Source organism: Peromyscus eremicus, chromosome 20 (assembly GCF_949786415.1).
Source record: "Peromyscus eremicus chromosome 20, PerEre_H2_v1, whole genome shotgun sequence".
Classification (NCBI taxonomy): Eukaryota; Metazoa; Chordata; class Mammalia; order Rodentia; family Cricetidae; genus Peromyscus; species Peromyscus eremicus.
The window spans coordinates 34,676,633-34,693,198 of NC_081436.1; the positions used below are offsets into that span (position 1 = coordinate 34,676,633).

A 16,566-nucleotide genomic window follows, 5' to 3' on the forward strand; every position below is an offset into this window, starting at 1 on the left:
GCGCAGCTTGGAAAGATAAAGAGATGGAGGGGTTCAGTGACCCCCAAGTTGGCTTTCTGCGGGGGTCCTGGTATGAGCTTTACTCCTGCGTGAGATGTAGTCTCACTCATCATTGTCTCAGCTTCAGTCATGCAAGGTGATCGATAAGTTATTAATCTCTGTCTTCACTGCCTTCACCATCCTTGCCCAAGGGGACCAATCTGTTTTCTTCCAGATGAGCTGCTCCTGGGTGCAGCCTCTCCTTCAAAGATAATTGTTCTCTTCTTGAGGGTGGGCTGTCTGCCCACAGGCCTTGCTATTCCTGGAACTCAAGGTGACGGCGGCAGGTTTAGGGCCATGACTTATCTTTTCGCCTCCATTTGTTCTGTTTTGCTTGAGAGTAGATCTCAGTTAACCCAGGCTGTCATCGAACTTGTCTTTGTAGACCAGGGTGACCTTGAGCTTCCGATGCTCCTACCTCCACTTATGCAGAGGTTGTGAGGGTGGACCACCGTACCCAGTTGGGGAGATGCTGGAGATCAAACCCAAGGCATCGAGCATTCTAGATAAGTACTCTACCAACTGAACTACAATCCTGACCCAAGTACCTAGGTTCTTAAAGCGGGATGAGATAGAGAGGTTAGAGGTCACTGGTTTCTAGATGGATCCTCCTTGAGTAATTAACCTCCTGAGCATCAGAGGTCACAGGCTGACTCAAAGTAAAAGAGGTCATTGCAAAATACAGGCAGATGTGCCTGGCTTTCCCCTGCATGTGGGCCCAAGCGAAGAGTCAGAACATTTGAGCAAAAGAAGCCTCTAAGTGCCTGCTAAAAGAGGTCACTACTGAAGCTCTGAACACTTTACCCATGCCACGTACTCAGCTGGTTCATACAGTCTTGTCTTCTGAGCACAGTGAGCCTCTTCACAGCTCAGCTCCATCTCCCAGCATCTGTCTCAGGCCCTGCAGGTGCACCCCACCATGGTAGCCAACCTTTTGCCAATAAAAGATTAAGGCAATGATGACCTGCTTCCTGGCTCAGGTCCAATGTGGATCCTCACCTGGAGCCAGAGAAGCCCTTGGATAGAGCTGGTTTTCAAGAGGCCACTGATCTTTTCTTTCTAGGACTTCCTCCATCTTGGCATAGCAACAGCTAGTATAAAAGATGTGCTTGGCCTGGGGACTCCAGAGTGTACAGGTTCTCAAGGACAGAGGAAAACAGAGAAGGGATGTGAAAATGGGTATACGAAGAGGCTTCATCCTTGAGTAGTTTGATGGGAGAACGTCCCTGAACCTTCTTATGTCAGTCTACAATCTGCTCAGCTTGCCACCAGCCCCACCATGCATTGCAGGTCCCTTCCACTTGGAGGTTTTCTGACCCTCAGTCTTCCTGGTCCCTGCTCTCTGTGCTTTCTGTTTTTGTTTTTGAAGACAGTGTGTCTCTGTGTAGCCCTGGCTGTACACAGTGCCCTGGAATGCACTTTGTAGACCAGACTGACCACGAACTCACAGAGATCCAACTGCCTCTGCCTCAGAGTGCTGGGTTTGAAGATGTGAGCCACCACCGCCCAGGCGTCTCTGTGCTTTCTGAATGTCTCACTCTGGAACTCAGCAGTACGTTCTTCCGGGGCCCCGACCCAGTCCTCTCCCTCAGACCCCCACACGGACTCAGAAGATCTTCACCAGGGCTCAAGGTGTCTGTTCTGTTCCATTCTTAAAGGTGAAGAAACAACTCACAAAGAGTTGGTCATCCAAAGAAAAAGGCCACACAGCTAGAGAGCTGTAGGGCAGAGACCTCACCCAAGGCATTCATCCCAAACTCTCCTAGGACCTATGAGTTTTACCTGTGACAGTGAGTTGTACAGCAGTGGAGTCTGTGGCAGTAGTCACTAGCCACCAGGCTAATAAGCACCTGAAATTTGCTGCCACCAAGGGACTCTCCTTATATTTATTTTGATCAAATTACTTTATTGAATTAGTAGTGCTAATTGGCTCATTGATTAGTGCAACCAAGGAGCTGTTTTAATTCTAAGGTTGAATTTTAATTAGAATTAGCTGCATGATACCAGCAGCTTTGAAGCCCTGGAAGAGACTGTCAGGCCCGCTAATGGATCCCTCCTCTGGCAGATGCTCCAAAGACCCTAGCATCTGGACCAGGGACAAGGACTTCGTGTGGCACGTCACAGCAGGGGGCCCGAGCTTCCCATTTACCATCCTTCTTCTTGCCTCAGACACTTGAGGCTTTTCTATAAACCTGTTCACTGTTTCGACTCACAAGCATGCAGGGAAGAATAGATGTCATCTTTTTCACTGAACCATTGCCAGGAACAGAAATGGGCCTGACATGTACCGGGGACCTGGTAATTCTTTGCCAAGAGACCCCTGGCTTCTGGCGCAGCATAGGAAGCCAGTGGACTGGACCAGTTTTGTGCTGAGGATCTTGCTGTAGAAAAATCTCTCTGAATTTGGAAGGGTCTTTCTCGTGCTCATAGCTCAGACCAACCTCGCATTGTGTGTCTTGGTTCCTCCCAGTGGAGCCTGAGGCAGGGGCTCAGTGCATGTGGACTAAATATGAAGTGTTTCCAGAGGGGTCCTGGAACAGGGCCAGACAGCAGGAGCTGAAGAGCAGGTGTGTGTTCCCAGCTGGGGCTAGCCTTGACTCTGATCCATAGCACAGGGATGGCTCCATATGGAAGCAAGGGACCAGCTTCCTGGGTTGGTGGGTTGGGAAGGGAAAGGCATTTCTTACATGAAGCAACTCCTATTTGGCAGGAAACTTGAGTAGCAAGTAGGAGCAGGCAGGGTTTGATGATCGGGAGCCGGGCAGGACATTCCTCAGGTTGCAAATGAATCCAGTGACCCTTGGGGTCACTACACTGGACAGGCAGGTTTCAGGTGTTCCTTTCTTTGGTTAGGATCCAGCTACCCCAGATCCCCTGGGTCCTGTGGATTGTTCTAGAGATGCCAAGTGTGATCACTCTTTTCCAAGCAAAGGAGGAGTTGGAAGTAACTCAGAACTTGGTGCGTTGTGTAAAGTTCTGGCAGCCCACTCATGAGGGCAGTGACATTTGACATGGGTCTGAAGGCAGCATGGGGGTGAGGGTACTTGCGTCCCCCGTGTGAGCAGAAGGCAGCAGGATGGTGCTTGGCTGATCCCAGGAGACCAGCGTCCTCGTCCAAATTCCTAGGCTAGCCTACTGTATAACCTGGAAGAAAACATTCCCCAGTCTCTATTTCTCCTTTAAGAAACAGATGGGAAGGGGGAATCACTTGCATCCCACATGTGTCTTCCCACCCTACCGTCCCTTCTGTGCCTCAGTGTGCCTAAAGATGTCAACTTCCCCTTCCCAACTGCCCTCCCCCCATTGGATGATGTGAACCTCCCGCCCCACCCTGTGGGCCCCAGAGTAGCTGCTGTAAGCACATGTGACTACAACTTCGATTTAGATCCAGCCCCTTAGTGCCTGTCTTCAACCCTCGTACATCAGGCTGTCACCCTGTCTGTCTCCAGCTGTCTTTTGTTGGGCACAGTGCTGAGAACTCCATGTGTCTCTCAGCCAATCCTTGCAACAGCCTAAGAACACACATATACCTCCCATTACATCACAGACCCTCCACTGCCTCTCTCCTACTCTCTCCTAGAAATCAGGCCACACCCTGCTACAGCTCTATTAATTTAAGAGTATTAAACGCTGCTTTGTTCTCAGGAATTCAAGGTTCTTTCCTTCAGAACCTCCATCATGTTATATGTGGACACTGTCTCTCTTTCTCTCCCATTTCAAGGCCCAATCATATCTGCCCATGGTCACAAGACTCTCTCTCCCAATAAAGCTCTGAAGGGTAATTCTGTGTGGGCTCTTTTCTGTGAACCTGCCCTAATGATTAACACCACCCTTATTTTGCATGTGAAGGCAAAGGATCAGAGAAGTGAAATGGCTTTATTCATGGCCGTGTATAGTAGGAATCTTATTAATAAAATCAAACCTGAGCCAGGTAATGGGGTGAACACTGGAAGGTCAGAGAGACAGAACAAACCACAGCTAGCCTCACCTGGCCAACTTCTCGGCTGGTCTTGTTTCCTCAGACTGTAAGCCTCGGTGTCCTCATATCCCAGTGGCTCTCAGCTGAACTGCTGCTAGAAAGCCTGAAAGCTTAACCAGCCAAAAGCTGCTAGTTTCTGGTCCTCACGCCTTATAAACCTTTCTGCTTTCTACCACCACTCCCTGGGATTAAAGGCTGCTTTCTGGGATTAAAGGCGTGAGTCACCATGCCTGGCTGTTTCCAATGCGGCCTTGAACTCACAGAGATCCAGAGGGATTTCTGTCTCTGGAATGGTAGGATTAAAGACGTGTGCTAACATTTTCTAGCCTAAGTATCTTGTGGCTTTTCTGTTCTCTGACCCCAGATAAGTTTATTAAGGTACACAATATTTTGGGGAACACAATACCACCACAGCCATGGAGGTGCTTAATGTCACAGTGGATAGAAGCACACCCCCTGACCCCCTCCTCCGTTCTTACAAACAGTCTTTGCAGAAGGGACTCTGGATCTGTAAGCTGAGCTGCGTAACAGACAATACCCTATGCTTAGCTCTTGTAGAGGATTTTGCTCATGTAACAGGTGAATGAACTCTGTGAGCTGCAACCTGGCTCAGTGTTGCTCTGGGAGCTTTCTCAGCCTTCCTTAGGCTGAAGGCCTATTAACATATCAAAGCCGACTCTGGCTGCCGGTCTCTCTCAGCCTCAAAGTACCTGTGACAGAGTCCTGGCTCCTCTCTGCACTTCTCACCCTACCCCTTACTCTAAACCTCTCCAACCCCCTCCCGGTCCCCGCCCCCCACCCCCCCAGCCAAGCTTCACGTCCCTTTCCTCATCTTCCGCTTTCCTTACAGCTCAGACATTTTGGCTATGTGCTCTCTTGGTTCTCTCTGCCCTCTTGGTCTTCTTTTGTCTCCTTCTCCTCTTCCCCACTTGTTCTCTCTCTCTCTCTCTCTCTCTCTCTCTCTCTCTCTCTCTCTCTCTCTCTCTCTCTCCCCCTCCCTCCCTCTCCTCTGATGTTCCAGTCTCTTCTGCTGGCCATGCTCACTCTGGAGTCTTCCAGATGCCTCTGGCTGTGCCCTCCCTCATAGGTACAATAAAAACCTCCTCCTCGGAGGGGACTGGACCTGCCTGGACTGAGTCCACCAGGTTGATCTCAGTCTGTGGGGAAGGCTTTGCCCTGGAAGAGATTGGAATGGGGGGCGGGCTGGGGGGAAGGTGAGGGGGTCGGGAGGGGGGAGAACAAGGGAATCTGTGGCTGATATGTAGAACTGAATTGTATTGCAAAATAAAAATTAAAAAAAACAAACAAACAAAAAACCCTCCTCCTCAACCATAGCTAGACGAGGTCATCTCCTCCTTTTCCTTCAGGCACCAGATGTATGAAGTGAGAACGTGACCACTCCAAGATGTGGTTGAGGAGGAGGTTTTTATTGTAGATAGGAGGGGGAGAACAGCCAGAGGCATCTGGAAGAGTCCAGAATGGGGAGAGAAAGTAATAGACAAAACATGGTTAGTAGAATGGACCAGACCATGAGGGGTAGGGGAAGAGGAGGAAGAGAAAGGAAGACAGAGAGAGAGAGAGAGAGAGAGAGAGAGAGAGAGAGAGAGAGAGAGAGAGAGATCCAAGAGAGCACGTGACTGAAAAGGCAAGGTTGTATAGGAATGAGAAGTTGGGGGAAGGGAGTGTCTTCTGGACTTGACAGGGACCCTGAACTTTTTATGACTGGAGAAGGCAAGCCGACCACAGGCGTCCATCCATCAGTCTCTTGCTCTCTGTTCTTGACTGATGCTGATGTGACCAGCCCCTTCAGTTTTCTGCTGCCTTGACTTCCTCTCAGTGATGGGCTGTAATCAGGAATCATGATCCCAATCAACCCGTTCCCCCTTAAGTTGCTTTAGTCGGGGTGTTTTATCACAGCATCAGAAGACACACTGAGACAGGCGGTGATCGTGATGATGTGGTGGTCTTTGAAATCCTGGTGAGGCCCGGGTGGCGGCGGCGGCGGCGGCGGCGGCGGCGGCGGCGGCGCCGCGCACGCCTTTAATCCCAGCACTTGAGAGGCAGAGGCAGGCAGATCTCTGTGAGTTCGAGGCCAGCCTGGGCTCCAGAAGAATGTTCTCGAGTCAGAGCTTCTTTCTGCCTCCTGCCCCAGTGTGACTCATGACTGTTAAGTTTGTGTCAGGGGCCTACCACGCCGTGCTCACCTGCAGCAGCCTCCACACTCAGCTGACTGTGTAATTCCCACTTCTACAGGGAAGTAATAGGCACTGATAGACTCCGGGACAGTCTTCCTTCCTTGAAGGAACATTGCCAAGACTCTAAGCAAAGGAGCTGCACGTCACATATCCCACATGATGGACACACATTAACTCTAGGGCAGAACATCTGCCTTCCTCTGTTCCCTGGGAATCAGAGATAACCTGAAGGCAGGCACGTACTATGGGCTACTTATCAACTACCCGGCAGGGGAATCCCTCCCCCACCTTTGAAACCTGTAAGAGCCCCTCCCCCATCCTTTGCTGGGTTTCTGTAGTGCTAAGGACTCACCCAATAAATCTCTTACCCGAAAGGACAGCCTGTCTCTGGACCCCATTTCTGAGACCCTTAACAACAACTTGCTGCAGGGACCGGGGTCAGAGAGGTTACGGCCTTTGACCTGGGACCTTAGCTCCAGCTGAGGCTCTATCCTCATGGTCCCTCAAGTGCAGCTCACATTGTTCCTGCTGCCCATCCCCATGCGGCATCTACTGCCCTGAGATTGGGATGTGTGCGGGGCTCAGCCTCTATTCGTGGGCCCACAGGAAAGGGCTATTCTCTGCTTCCAGGTCTGCTTCCAGCCATATTCATCCCCCTGGGAGTAGGAAGAGCTGGACCTGCCAGCACCCCCAATAGTTCAGACTCTGGGGCAGGTGCTCCACCTTTAACACTTTGGAACTGAAAATGATCTTAGAGGCCTGGTCTCTAGAGCTCTGCTGTTTCCGTTTTGGACAGGAAGTAGAGACATGGCAGCTCTCTCGCTCTGTCTAGTGCTGTTTTAGATTCTTGTGTGTTCTTCCCTGGCACTCAACAGTTAACAGGGCCGTGACTCCACTTTAGAAGTTCGTGTTTGCTGTGCAAACTGCAGGAAATCCCTCCTTGACCCCACAGCATCAATCTTCCTGCTGGTGATGCTGAGCTTTTGTTTCTGTTTTTCAGATGAAGACACTGGGACTCAGAGAGGAAAGGAACTCCTCTGATGTGGTGGCACAGCAGGTAAGCACTCTATTTCCCTTGCCTCTAGAAACTGCACTCTGAGTTGTCTGGAATGGTGTTGGGCTGATTGCCTCCACCGAAAGCTGAGCTGTGGCTTTGGCGAATTGGTGACCTCACGCAGAACTGTAGGCTTACAGGAAAGTGCTGTGGGGCTTTGAACTGAGAAGGGGGTTGGTTTGTGGTTAGGACACTCCCTAGCTCCAGGGTTCTGATTTGAGGAATGAGTCCTAGGTGACTGGCAGAAGTGTATCCACCTCCCTAAGAGGCCCTCTGAGGACCCAGCTCTCTAGGAAGCAGAACGCTGAGCATCAGAGAGGCCAGGCGCCTCCTCAAGACTGCGTCACATCCTGCCTCAGCCACAGAGGTGCCCACAGACGCATCTCACCCTCAAGTGACACTGTCATGGGTGGTTGGACGGTTACACCACCTGGTTATTTTTGGTTATTTGCTTTTGCGAAACCAGAGGAAGTCCCTCCCAGGAACCGATAATTTGTTTGTCCGGGGTCAAGCAGAAAAGGCAAACTCCTGACTTGAGGCCTCTGGGTCACAGGCTGCTGCCTGACAGGTTCCTCCTTCCCCTTGTGAGCCCAGTCAGAAAGAACCTAGTTTCCAGCCCTGCGTCTTCCTCAGTGTCCCAAGACACTGTTTTCAACTGGGGGCCCTGGGCAAGGCAGACTAGTGAACTCCCAGGTCAGCAGGGGACACAAGAAAAACAAGTAACTTGAGCCCTGGTGCAGTGCCATCTCATGGTTAAGGCATGGGAAATGCTGCCTACCTACCGAGCCAGAGGAAATGACAGCAAGGTGACTTTAAGGGGACCAGGAGGGCCTTTGGGCAGTCACGAATGCAGTGAGGGCTTAGGGTGCTTGATGGCTCAGTTCAGTCAAGTCCTGCCTCGCAGATGTGAAGACCCGAGTGTGGTTCCCACACTCACATTTTCAAAAGCTGGGTATAGTGACACATACTTCCACCTTAGCACCAGGGACACTGAGATGAGCAGATCTCTGGGGGTTCGCTGGCCATCCAGCATAGCCTAATTGATCAGCTCAGGTCCCTGTCTCAAAACACAAGGTGGATGGCTCCTGACAAAATTGACATCTGTCATTGCCCTCCGGCCTCCACATGTGTACCTGTGCACACTCATGCATCTGCACATGCGCATGTACCTGAGCAGACACAAAATAACAAGCAAAGTAGATGATGGAATGAAAGAGCAAGACTCTGGGGTTTAAAAAAAAAAAAAAAAAAAAGACTGTCTACACAGCAGTGTGTGCAAAGGCCCTGAGTCAGGGTATGTCCTTGGTACCCCATTGCCCAGTTCCACCTTGACTCTCTGTGTGTTCAGTACCCGCTCCCCACCCCCAACACAGTCATCACTCCTCTCTGGTTTCCTCTGTCTGTCTTTTCCAAGTGCCTATAGGACTGGGAGGGAACAAGAAAAATCAGACAGTTGAATGGGGGCGGGACAAAAGTGTCTGTAACAGGAAGCTGTTTGCTCGTCCTTAGTCCATTGGCTCTCAGTGAAATTTGAAATTGTTTCATTTTGTGGCTTTGCATTTATTCTCAGGATGCATTTCAGAGATTGGGCTGTGAGCCCTCGGCACGTGACTAAGTCAGGCCCGTGATGTCAAGTGGAGCAGGAGGCCCCGTTCAGAAAGCAAGGCCGGGCTGCTGTGTGGTGCTGGCCTCGGGGATGGAAGCCCAGTAGGCAGAGACTGGAGCTAGAAGGGTGCAGAGGCATGGCCTCTATCCAGGTCTAATTCTCCAACATTTGGAGACACTGGCACCTGCCAGGCACCCCGCTGTACAGTTCCTACAGCTGCTCCTACTGTAAGGGATGAGCTGAGAAAGTCAGGGACCCCGAGTCCTAGCCTCAACGTCACCACAGACTGGTGGACATCCCTAGGCTGGTGGCATCCCCTCAGATGCTAAGGCAGGGAGGTGGTGGCAGTGGGGTGCTTCTCTAACCCTGAAATGTGACAAAGCTTGTCTCTGAGGTGAGCAGCGGTGAGCAGGGGGGACAAGCCCCGTGGCAGCAATCCCCCATTTTATCTCCAGGCTTCTGGCTCTTAGCAAAGAAAACCTGGGAGCCTCAAACCCTCGCACTGCCTAGGGCTTCCAGGCTGGACCTTTGGACCAGCTTTGTATCCCCAGACCCTCCAGGGCCTGGGGATGCAGAGGCTGAAACTCATTCATGGGAACAGTTGAACGGTTCTTTCCTGGGGGCCCAGATGGACTTATTAAACCTTCCATGAACTAAAATTTCATTCAGCTGGAAAAAGAAAAATCAGAAAGCCCATTCTGCCTGCATCCAGGCTTGGAGCACCTATAAGTATCTTGTAAAGGAATGGACCAAAACTCCAGCCCTGTGGGATGCAGCCCAGCCCTGCTGCACCCTTCAAGGGGCAGGCTGTGGCTCTGTCAGCTAGCCTGCTTCATTGAGCATCATCGGAGTGTCCCGATCCATATGCCTGATATGAAACAGATCCTCATGAAGGCCTAGAACCCAGTATAAGACTCCAGCACAGACTCAGACACTGTGTATACCCTCCTAAGAGACCCTGGAGTAAGAAGACTGCTGTGTAGACAGCAGTAGGTGCAAAGGCCCAGAGGCAGGGAATGTGCTTGGTACCCCATTGCCCTCTTCCAGCTTGACTCTGTGTGTGTTCACTTCTCAAGCATCACAGTCACACTGCACTCTCTTTTTCTTTGTCTGTCATCCCCAAGTGCCTGTTGAATTGGACTGTGGCAGGGGACAAGAGAAATATATCAGTCCAATGGGGGCAGGACAAAAGTGTCTCTAACAGGAAGCTCTTTGTGAGGATCTTTCATCCTAACAGACTTTCCCTACTGGGCAAAGTACAGAGAGTTCTCAGCTAATTCATTCTTGCAGGCTCCAAAATGTAAATGTTTAGAAATTACCCCTCACTGTCTTGTGTGTTTTTCCCCCCAGTATCTGCCCAGAATCCATTAGCTTACCGTGGTCCTGTTGATAGCCAATTTTGTCTTTTTCAGTCAGGTCGATTTTGCCTCTGGTGCCTTATATCCAATAGCCCAAGCATCCTGTGGAGCTGGAGACCCCCCAAAGCTCCAGGAAAGGTGGTGCTGAGACCTAGGGTACTCCATCTGGGAGGAACTAGGGACAAAGATCTGCTCTCACCTGGAGTGATTTTGTTAGTAAAAATATTTGGACATGTAGGTAGCAGAATAATGATGGCACGTCATCTCGGACTTGACTTTTATCCCACTCATGAGGAAATGCGCTACCCAATCTCTGCTTCCTCGAGGCTTCAGAGGACATAGGCTCCAGTCTTACTTTCTTAAGTTCTGAGAGGCAAATAAAGGCCAGGACCAAGGCTTGCACATGCAGTGCTTTGCAGTATGGAACAGGAACCTCAAATGTAGGGTGCCACCATTTTGCAATAGAGGTGCAGAGCCTTCCATCCTGGCTTTTGTATGAGTGTCCACACAAGCGTGCCTGTTGAACGCAGGAAGTCTTCCAACCACGGCAGCATTGGAAAAACCAGTGACTAGGTAGAGACTGAGTAATGGAACCTCACTAGATGTATCACAGCCTCAGCTTCCTCATTTGTAAAAATGCAGACGGTGCCTGCTGTCCAGGTGACTGTTAAAGGCATTCCTGGTCGCTCTTCTAGGAGCACAGCTGGCACAAAGCCAGAGCTGGGGGAAGGGCGGAAAGGAGGAAGTGGCGGATGCTAAGCTTCAGGCCCACCCTTTCTGCTTTGCACAACAACCCTTTATGTTTCCTAGCGACTGTGTGATCTAGAACACAAAGGTGAAGAGATGCAAAGGTGACAGAGACAGGTTGTCCAAGAAACCATCATTCCCGGACCCAGCATCCTGCTTTGAATGGAGGAGTAATCTGGCAGGGAAGAGCCCCTGGGCAGGGCAGAGAGACTGTGCAAAGTCCCTGGGCCTGTTGGCCTGAGGAGTCCCATGGTGACTCTAGAGAGCAGGAGAGGTGCAGCCAGACAGGAAGAGAGCCAGCTTGGATGAGATTCATTTTTTATGTTTCTTAGTCACTGCTTGTCTTCCTGATGACAAAAAATAAAAATAAAATAAAATGCATTTTCCCAGGGCGAGGCGTTTCTTTTATGTACCAGTTATCCCACCACATATCACTGCAGAGACAGGGCAGAGCTACAGCAGACACTTTCACAATGATGGAACTAATGCCAACATGGTGATTCAAGGTGTGGTGAAGTAACCTTTAGATTTGTAAATATATTTCATTTATTCTTTGAGAATTTAATGTATGCGTATAACCCCTTTTGATCATATCTACCCCCCTCCCCTCTAACTCTTCCCAGACTACCCCACCATGTCTCTCTCCCAATTTCATGTCCTCTTTTTACATTTTTAAAATTTTTACTATGTTCAATTAGTGTTGCCTTATTTGGATGGGTGTAAGACCATCCACTGAAGCATGGTCGACCTACCAGAGGTCACACCCTGAAGAAAATTGTCTTCCCCTCCCCCAGAAGCCACCAAGTGCCAATAGCTCTCAGCTAGAGGTGGGGCCTCATGATCTCTCTCTCTCTCTCTCTCTCTCTCTCTCTCTCTCTCTCTCTCTCTCTCTCTCTCTCTCTCTGTGTGTGTGTGTGTGTGTGTGTGTGTGTGTGTATTTCTGTCTCTGTCTGTATATGTCTCTGTCTATCTGTCTCTCTGTCTCTGTCACACACACACACACACACACACACACACACACACACACACACACATGCTGCACATGTTGACTGGCTTGATTCTGTGCAGGCAACCACAGCTGGTATGAATTGATGAGTGCAGTGGTCTTGTTGTGTCCGGAAAACACTGTTTCTCCCGTCTCCCATTGCCTCTATCTCTTACAGTTTTTCCGTCCCCCCTCAACCTTTGAAGGGAGAAAGTGTGTTACAGATGTTGCATCTTGGTGTGATATAGATGTTGCATGTAAATGTGTGATGTAGATGATATACTAACCTATGAGTATAAAACGAATATTTAAAGAGTAGTTTGATACTATGTCTATTTACCAAAATAATAGTAATAAGTTCTTACCCAGGGCCTATGGATTCCTCAGCCATAGATTCTTGACCAGGTCTGAGTTCTGAGCTGTGGAATGAGCCCTAAATCCAACCAGAAAGCGATTGGTTACCCCATAGCTGTGAAGCCACTTTTGCACTGATGGCATATCTTGCCAGGGTAGTCATTATTGTAGCTCAGAGGGTCACTTAGGTAGGATCTTGTAGAGGTGATGTGGGCTGACATTGAATTCCAGGAGTTGAGGGGTCATGGAGCTTTTGGGGCAAAGAACAGCCCAGGAAGCAAAGAAAGCATGAGTCTGGGGGTAGATTCTGTTTTATGTTTGGGAATTAACCAGTCAGGCTGTAGATAATTCCAGATTCTGGCACAGGACATGACACTTGTAGATCAGGGAGAAGGCCCTGCTGCCCAATGGAAGAGCTATGCAGGGTCATACTGTGAACCTTGTAAATGGTCACTATCTGTACCCATAGGGAAAGCCAGTCCACCCCCACATAATTCACCCTTACAGGGTTTGATTATTTATTTTCTTTACTGAGAATGATATTTGGTCTGAACTCCAGTGTACAACACGTAGACCCACACACTCACACAGACTTACTTATCTCTGCTTGAAAATGTCAAAGTCCAGTTTTTCCACCTGTCAGTTTAGTTCCTAACAAAGGGAAGGATGGATCAAGAGAGGGAAGGTGACAGGGGTCAGCACAATGGAGCAAATGTTAAGGGAAGGAAATGTTAAGGGCTGCGCCTACTTAGATCTGTGTCTTATTTTACACAACCATACAGTGCCCCTCCGTCACATAGCTGTGCCCCCGTACCCATGTTAGTGTTCTCAGGGGAAAGATTTGTACCTTGAACTGTCTAGATGAGGCATTATGTGGAAGAGGCCTTGCAGAGGGCACTGACTGGCCACATCTGAGAGCCGGATTCAGGCCGAGGTTTCCAGCCCCAACCTGTGTATGTTTCCCCACGCCTGGAACATCTGTGCCCTCCCACCCTCCAACTCTGCCATCTCTCCGAGAGCCAAAGGGAGCTGCCAGACTTTTCCAGAGCAGCCTCTCATCACTGGTGCTAGGAGGAGATGAAAGGATACCTGTATATTTTAAAACAAATGGACCAGAATATGGTGCTCTTAAAACTGCGCTCCCCATGCAGAGGTCCTTTAAGAGGCAGCAGGAGATGCACAATCCAGTCCTCTCACCCCTCCCCTATACTCATAACAGGTCACGGGGCGGAATGGGTGGCAATGTCTGTATTGACCACCCACCTGCCAGCTGTGGGCCCACTCTCTCTGCATCTCCAGCCATCACTGGTATTAGCTCAGGGCGCCTCTCTCCTCCATGCATGCTTCCTCAGTTAGATGGAGGGTGTAGCATCTGTGGTCACTTTGGGAAGTGCAGGACTGGGTGGGATGACCCTCACCTTCCTGTGTGGACACTCTGGGGCAGGAGGCTGCTATGCCCCAGGAAGGGACCTAGCACAAGACCAGATCTGAGAAGCAAAACCCAGCAGGAAGAGCTGCGGCTTTACAGCCACACTGCTTAGGCAGCCTTTTAGCTCAACTCCTTTTTTTTCTTTTTTAAGATTTATTTATTTATTATGTATATAGTATTCTGCCTGCATGTGTCCTTGCAGGCCAGAAGAGGGCACCAGATCTCATTACAGGAGGCTGTGAGCCACCATGTGGTTGCTGGAAATTGAACTCAGGACCTCTGGAAGAGCAGTCAGTGCTCTTAACCCCTGAGCCATCTCTCCCGCCCCTAGCTTAACTCTTATAAGTTGTTCCACACTGGGGCAAGTGACTTCCCCTTTCTGGGCTTCATTTTCCTAATGTGTAAAGTGGACACATTGACAGGCTGATTGGACAATGCAGAATAACGCTACTGGTGCTTGGCTTGAGGCACAGAAGTGCACAGGGAGCCAGAGAAGGGGCAGACAGGGTAACATCCTTCTGGAGGCCAAGGCCTGCATTTTCCCACTCTGAGGTGTTACATTGCCTCATGCATAGGGAAGGGTGGCAGGCTATGGTCCTGCAGCTGACCCGTGAAACCTGAAGCCCTGTGATCATGTAATGATTGATGAGGAGGCTCCTCTCTGACCACACACTGCACCAGGGATCCACGGTGTCTCTGGCCCCCAGCGTATGGTATCCATCACAGACATGGGCATCGTAGTCCAGGAGTCATGTCTGGCTTTGACTGGGGGCTTGTCACTCACAATGTGGCAGTGAGTTATAGCCTCGGCCCTTGCTATCTCCGTGTCTCCAGTACACACAGAAAAATTAGCCCTGAGCTGCAAGGCTGCAGTTCCCAGAGCCACCCAGGAGAGCAGGCTGCATACTGAAAACAGGTCCCCTGTGTGGTCCTCCCCGGCACAGGGCTGCATGGCTGTGTTCAGGCTTCTCTCACAAGGGTACACATGGGGAGAGACTTAACAGTAGCATTTCTCTTGTGGCTGTGGTGCCCCTGTCTCCAGGGCTACTCTAGGGCCAGGAAGCACATTCCATGATCCACTAGTCATCACGTTCCCTGCTTGCTAGGCCTGCCTGCCCACACTGCCTGGCAGGCCACCATCTATCTATTCCTGTCTTCACCCCAGACCTCAGGAGGGCTATCCAGCCTTTGCTGCTGTTTGAGTCCTCTGCTTCTACAGTGCTGGTCCTTAGGCCTCTAGTCCATCCAGCCTGGTACCCCAGTAGTCCAAGAGGATTGCTTAGCAGTCCCCTGCCTAGGACAGTGCCCCTCATTTCCTGAGTTTGGGAGGGGTGCCAACAGGCAACTTGGATGTGGTAAGCTGTCTCATGAAAGGGTGGCTCTTTCACCTCAGGGGCTTAGGCAGCTAGAGCTATTCCTGTGGAAATGAAGGAAGTATGCAGAAAGGACCCTCTTGGAGTCACATGTCAGCTTTCTGAAGCTCAGCTCCCAGCAGCCTGGCTGCCCCATCTCACTCACGTGGAGCTCCTCAGAAGCAGCTGACAGCCCCGGGACACTGGAGCGGTGGAGGAGGGGTGGGGAGGGGTGGGGGGATGGGGGCGGTCCTTAAGCCGCCTTTCCTGTGCTCTGGTTACCATACCATCCAAATCCCGGACACCCTTGGAGGACCTGTGTGCCTGGGTACTCAAACAGCAGGCTCCTGCAAGGTCCCACCCTGGTTCTTCACTTCTCATGCTGTTTGCACATCGTCAGGCTCCAGGTGGAGCACCCTTCCATCCACGTAAGAAGATTTGTGGACTTAAATTGCTTTTGTGCTGCTGAGAATATGGAAACATAACCTGACCGCTCCCCATGTGACTCTAATCCTGGTTAATCAGGCTTCTCGGGAGTCTGAAAACTGCGTCCTGAATTGTTATCTGTGTTTGAATGGAGTCTTTTCCTCCCCATCCTCCCAGCAAGGAAACTGGCAAGGAGACAGGTGGGAGAGTCAGGAAAGAGACTCACAAGTGTAGCCAAGGGCTCTTCCACCTGCCAGCACCTCTTGGTTATGGAGAGATGGATGAGAGAGTGTTCAGGAAGGGACAAGGAACATGAGGCCCCAAAAGAGATAAGCTTCCTTGGTCTCTGAGACGTACTAAAACTGCTCTCCAGCCTCCTTTGGAGTGTCCTGAACCCTCTCTACACTCCAGCCTTGTAGTCCTGACCATTTTCTCGCACTGCCTGTGGCTCCCTTTGGCCTTCATCTCAAGTCTGCATTTCCAAATATTCCATGACTAGGCTGTGTGCACTGGCTCAGACACTCCGAGGGTATCCATTTCTCCATAATCCTGACTTGTCCCATTGCCAGTACCACATATTGAGGCGACCCTCAATCTTACGTCTCATCTCTAATCCATACCAAGCCTCAGATGTCTGCAGAGTCACTTGCTCCAAGGAACCCTTCTTGAGCTATCACTGGTCAGCCATTTCAGAGTCACTTAAGTCTTTATTGAGGCCTTCTGGGAGGCACTGGCCCCTCTGAGCAGATTTAACACAGGGACCCGTCATGATACTTCCTGGCTCTGGCCCCAGTCTTTGGCTTTATAATCTGATGGTGAAGATGAAACACACAGGTGTATTAGCTACTTTTCTGTTGCTGAGATAAAACACTGTTGACCAAGGCAACTTACAGAAGAAGAGTGTATTTGGGATTACGGTTTTAGATAAAGTCCACAGTTGTGGAGCAGAGGCAGCAGATGACAGGCATGGCAGCTGGAACAGAAACTAAGGGCTCGTGTCTTGAACCACACGCAGAAAGCAGAGACGGTGAACGTGAACGAG

The 16,566-nt window shown here is 50.4% G+C and overlaps 1 long non-coding RNA gene across 1 annotated transcript in view; it reads left to right on the top strand.

Moving 5' to 3' along the window:
* LOC131897196 (uncharacterized) overlaps positions 1-7,270 on the top strand; it is a 50,922-nt gene extending 43,652 nt beyond the window's left edge. The window contains exon 3 of the long non-coding RNA XR_009375588.1: positions 7,214-7,270. This is a non-coding gene — a long non-coding RNA (uncharacterized LOC131897196). The remainder of the gene's footprint in view (positions 1-7,213) is intronic.
* The last annotated feature ends 9,296 nt before the right edge of the window (positions 7,271-16,566 follow it).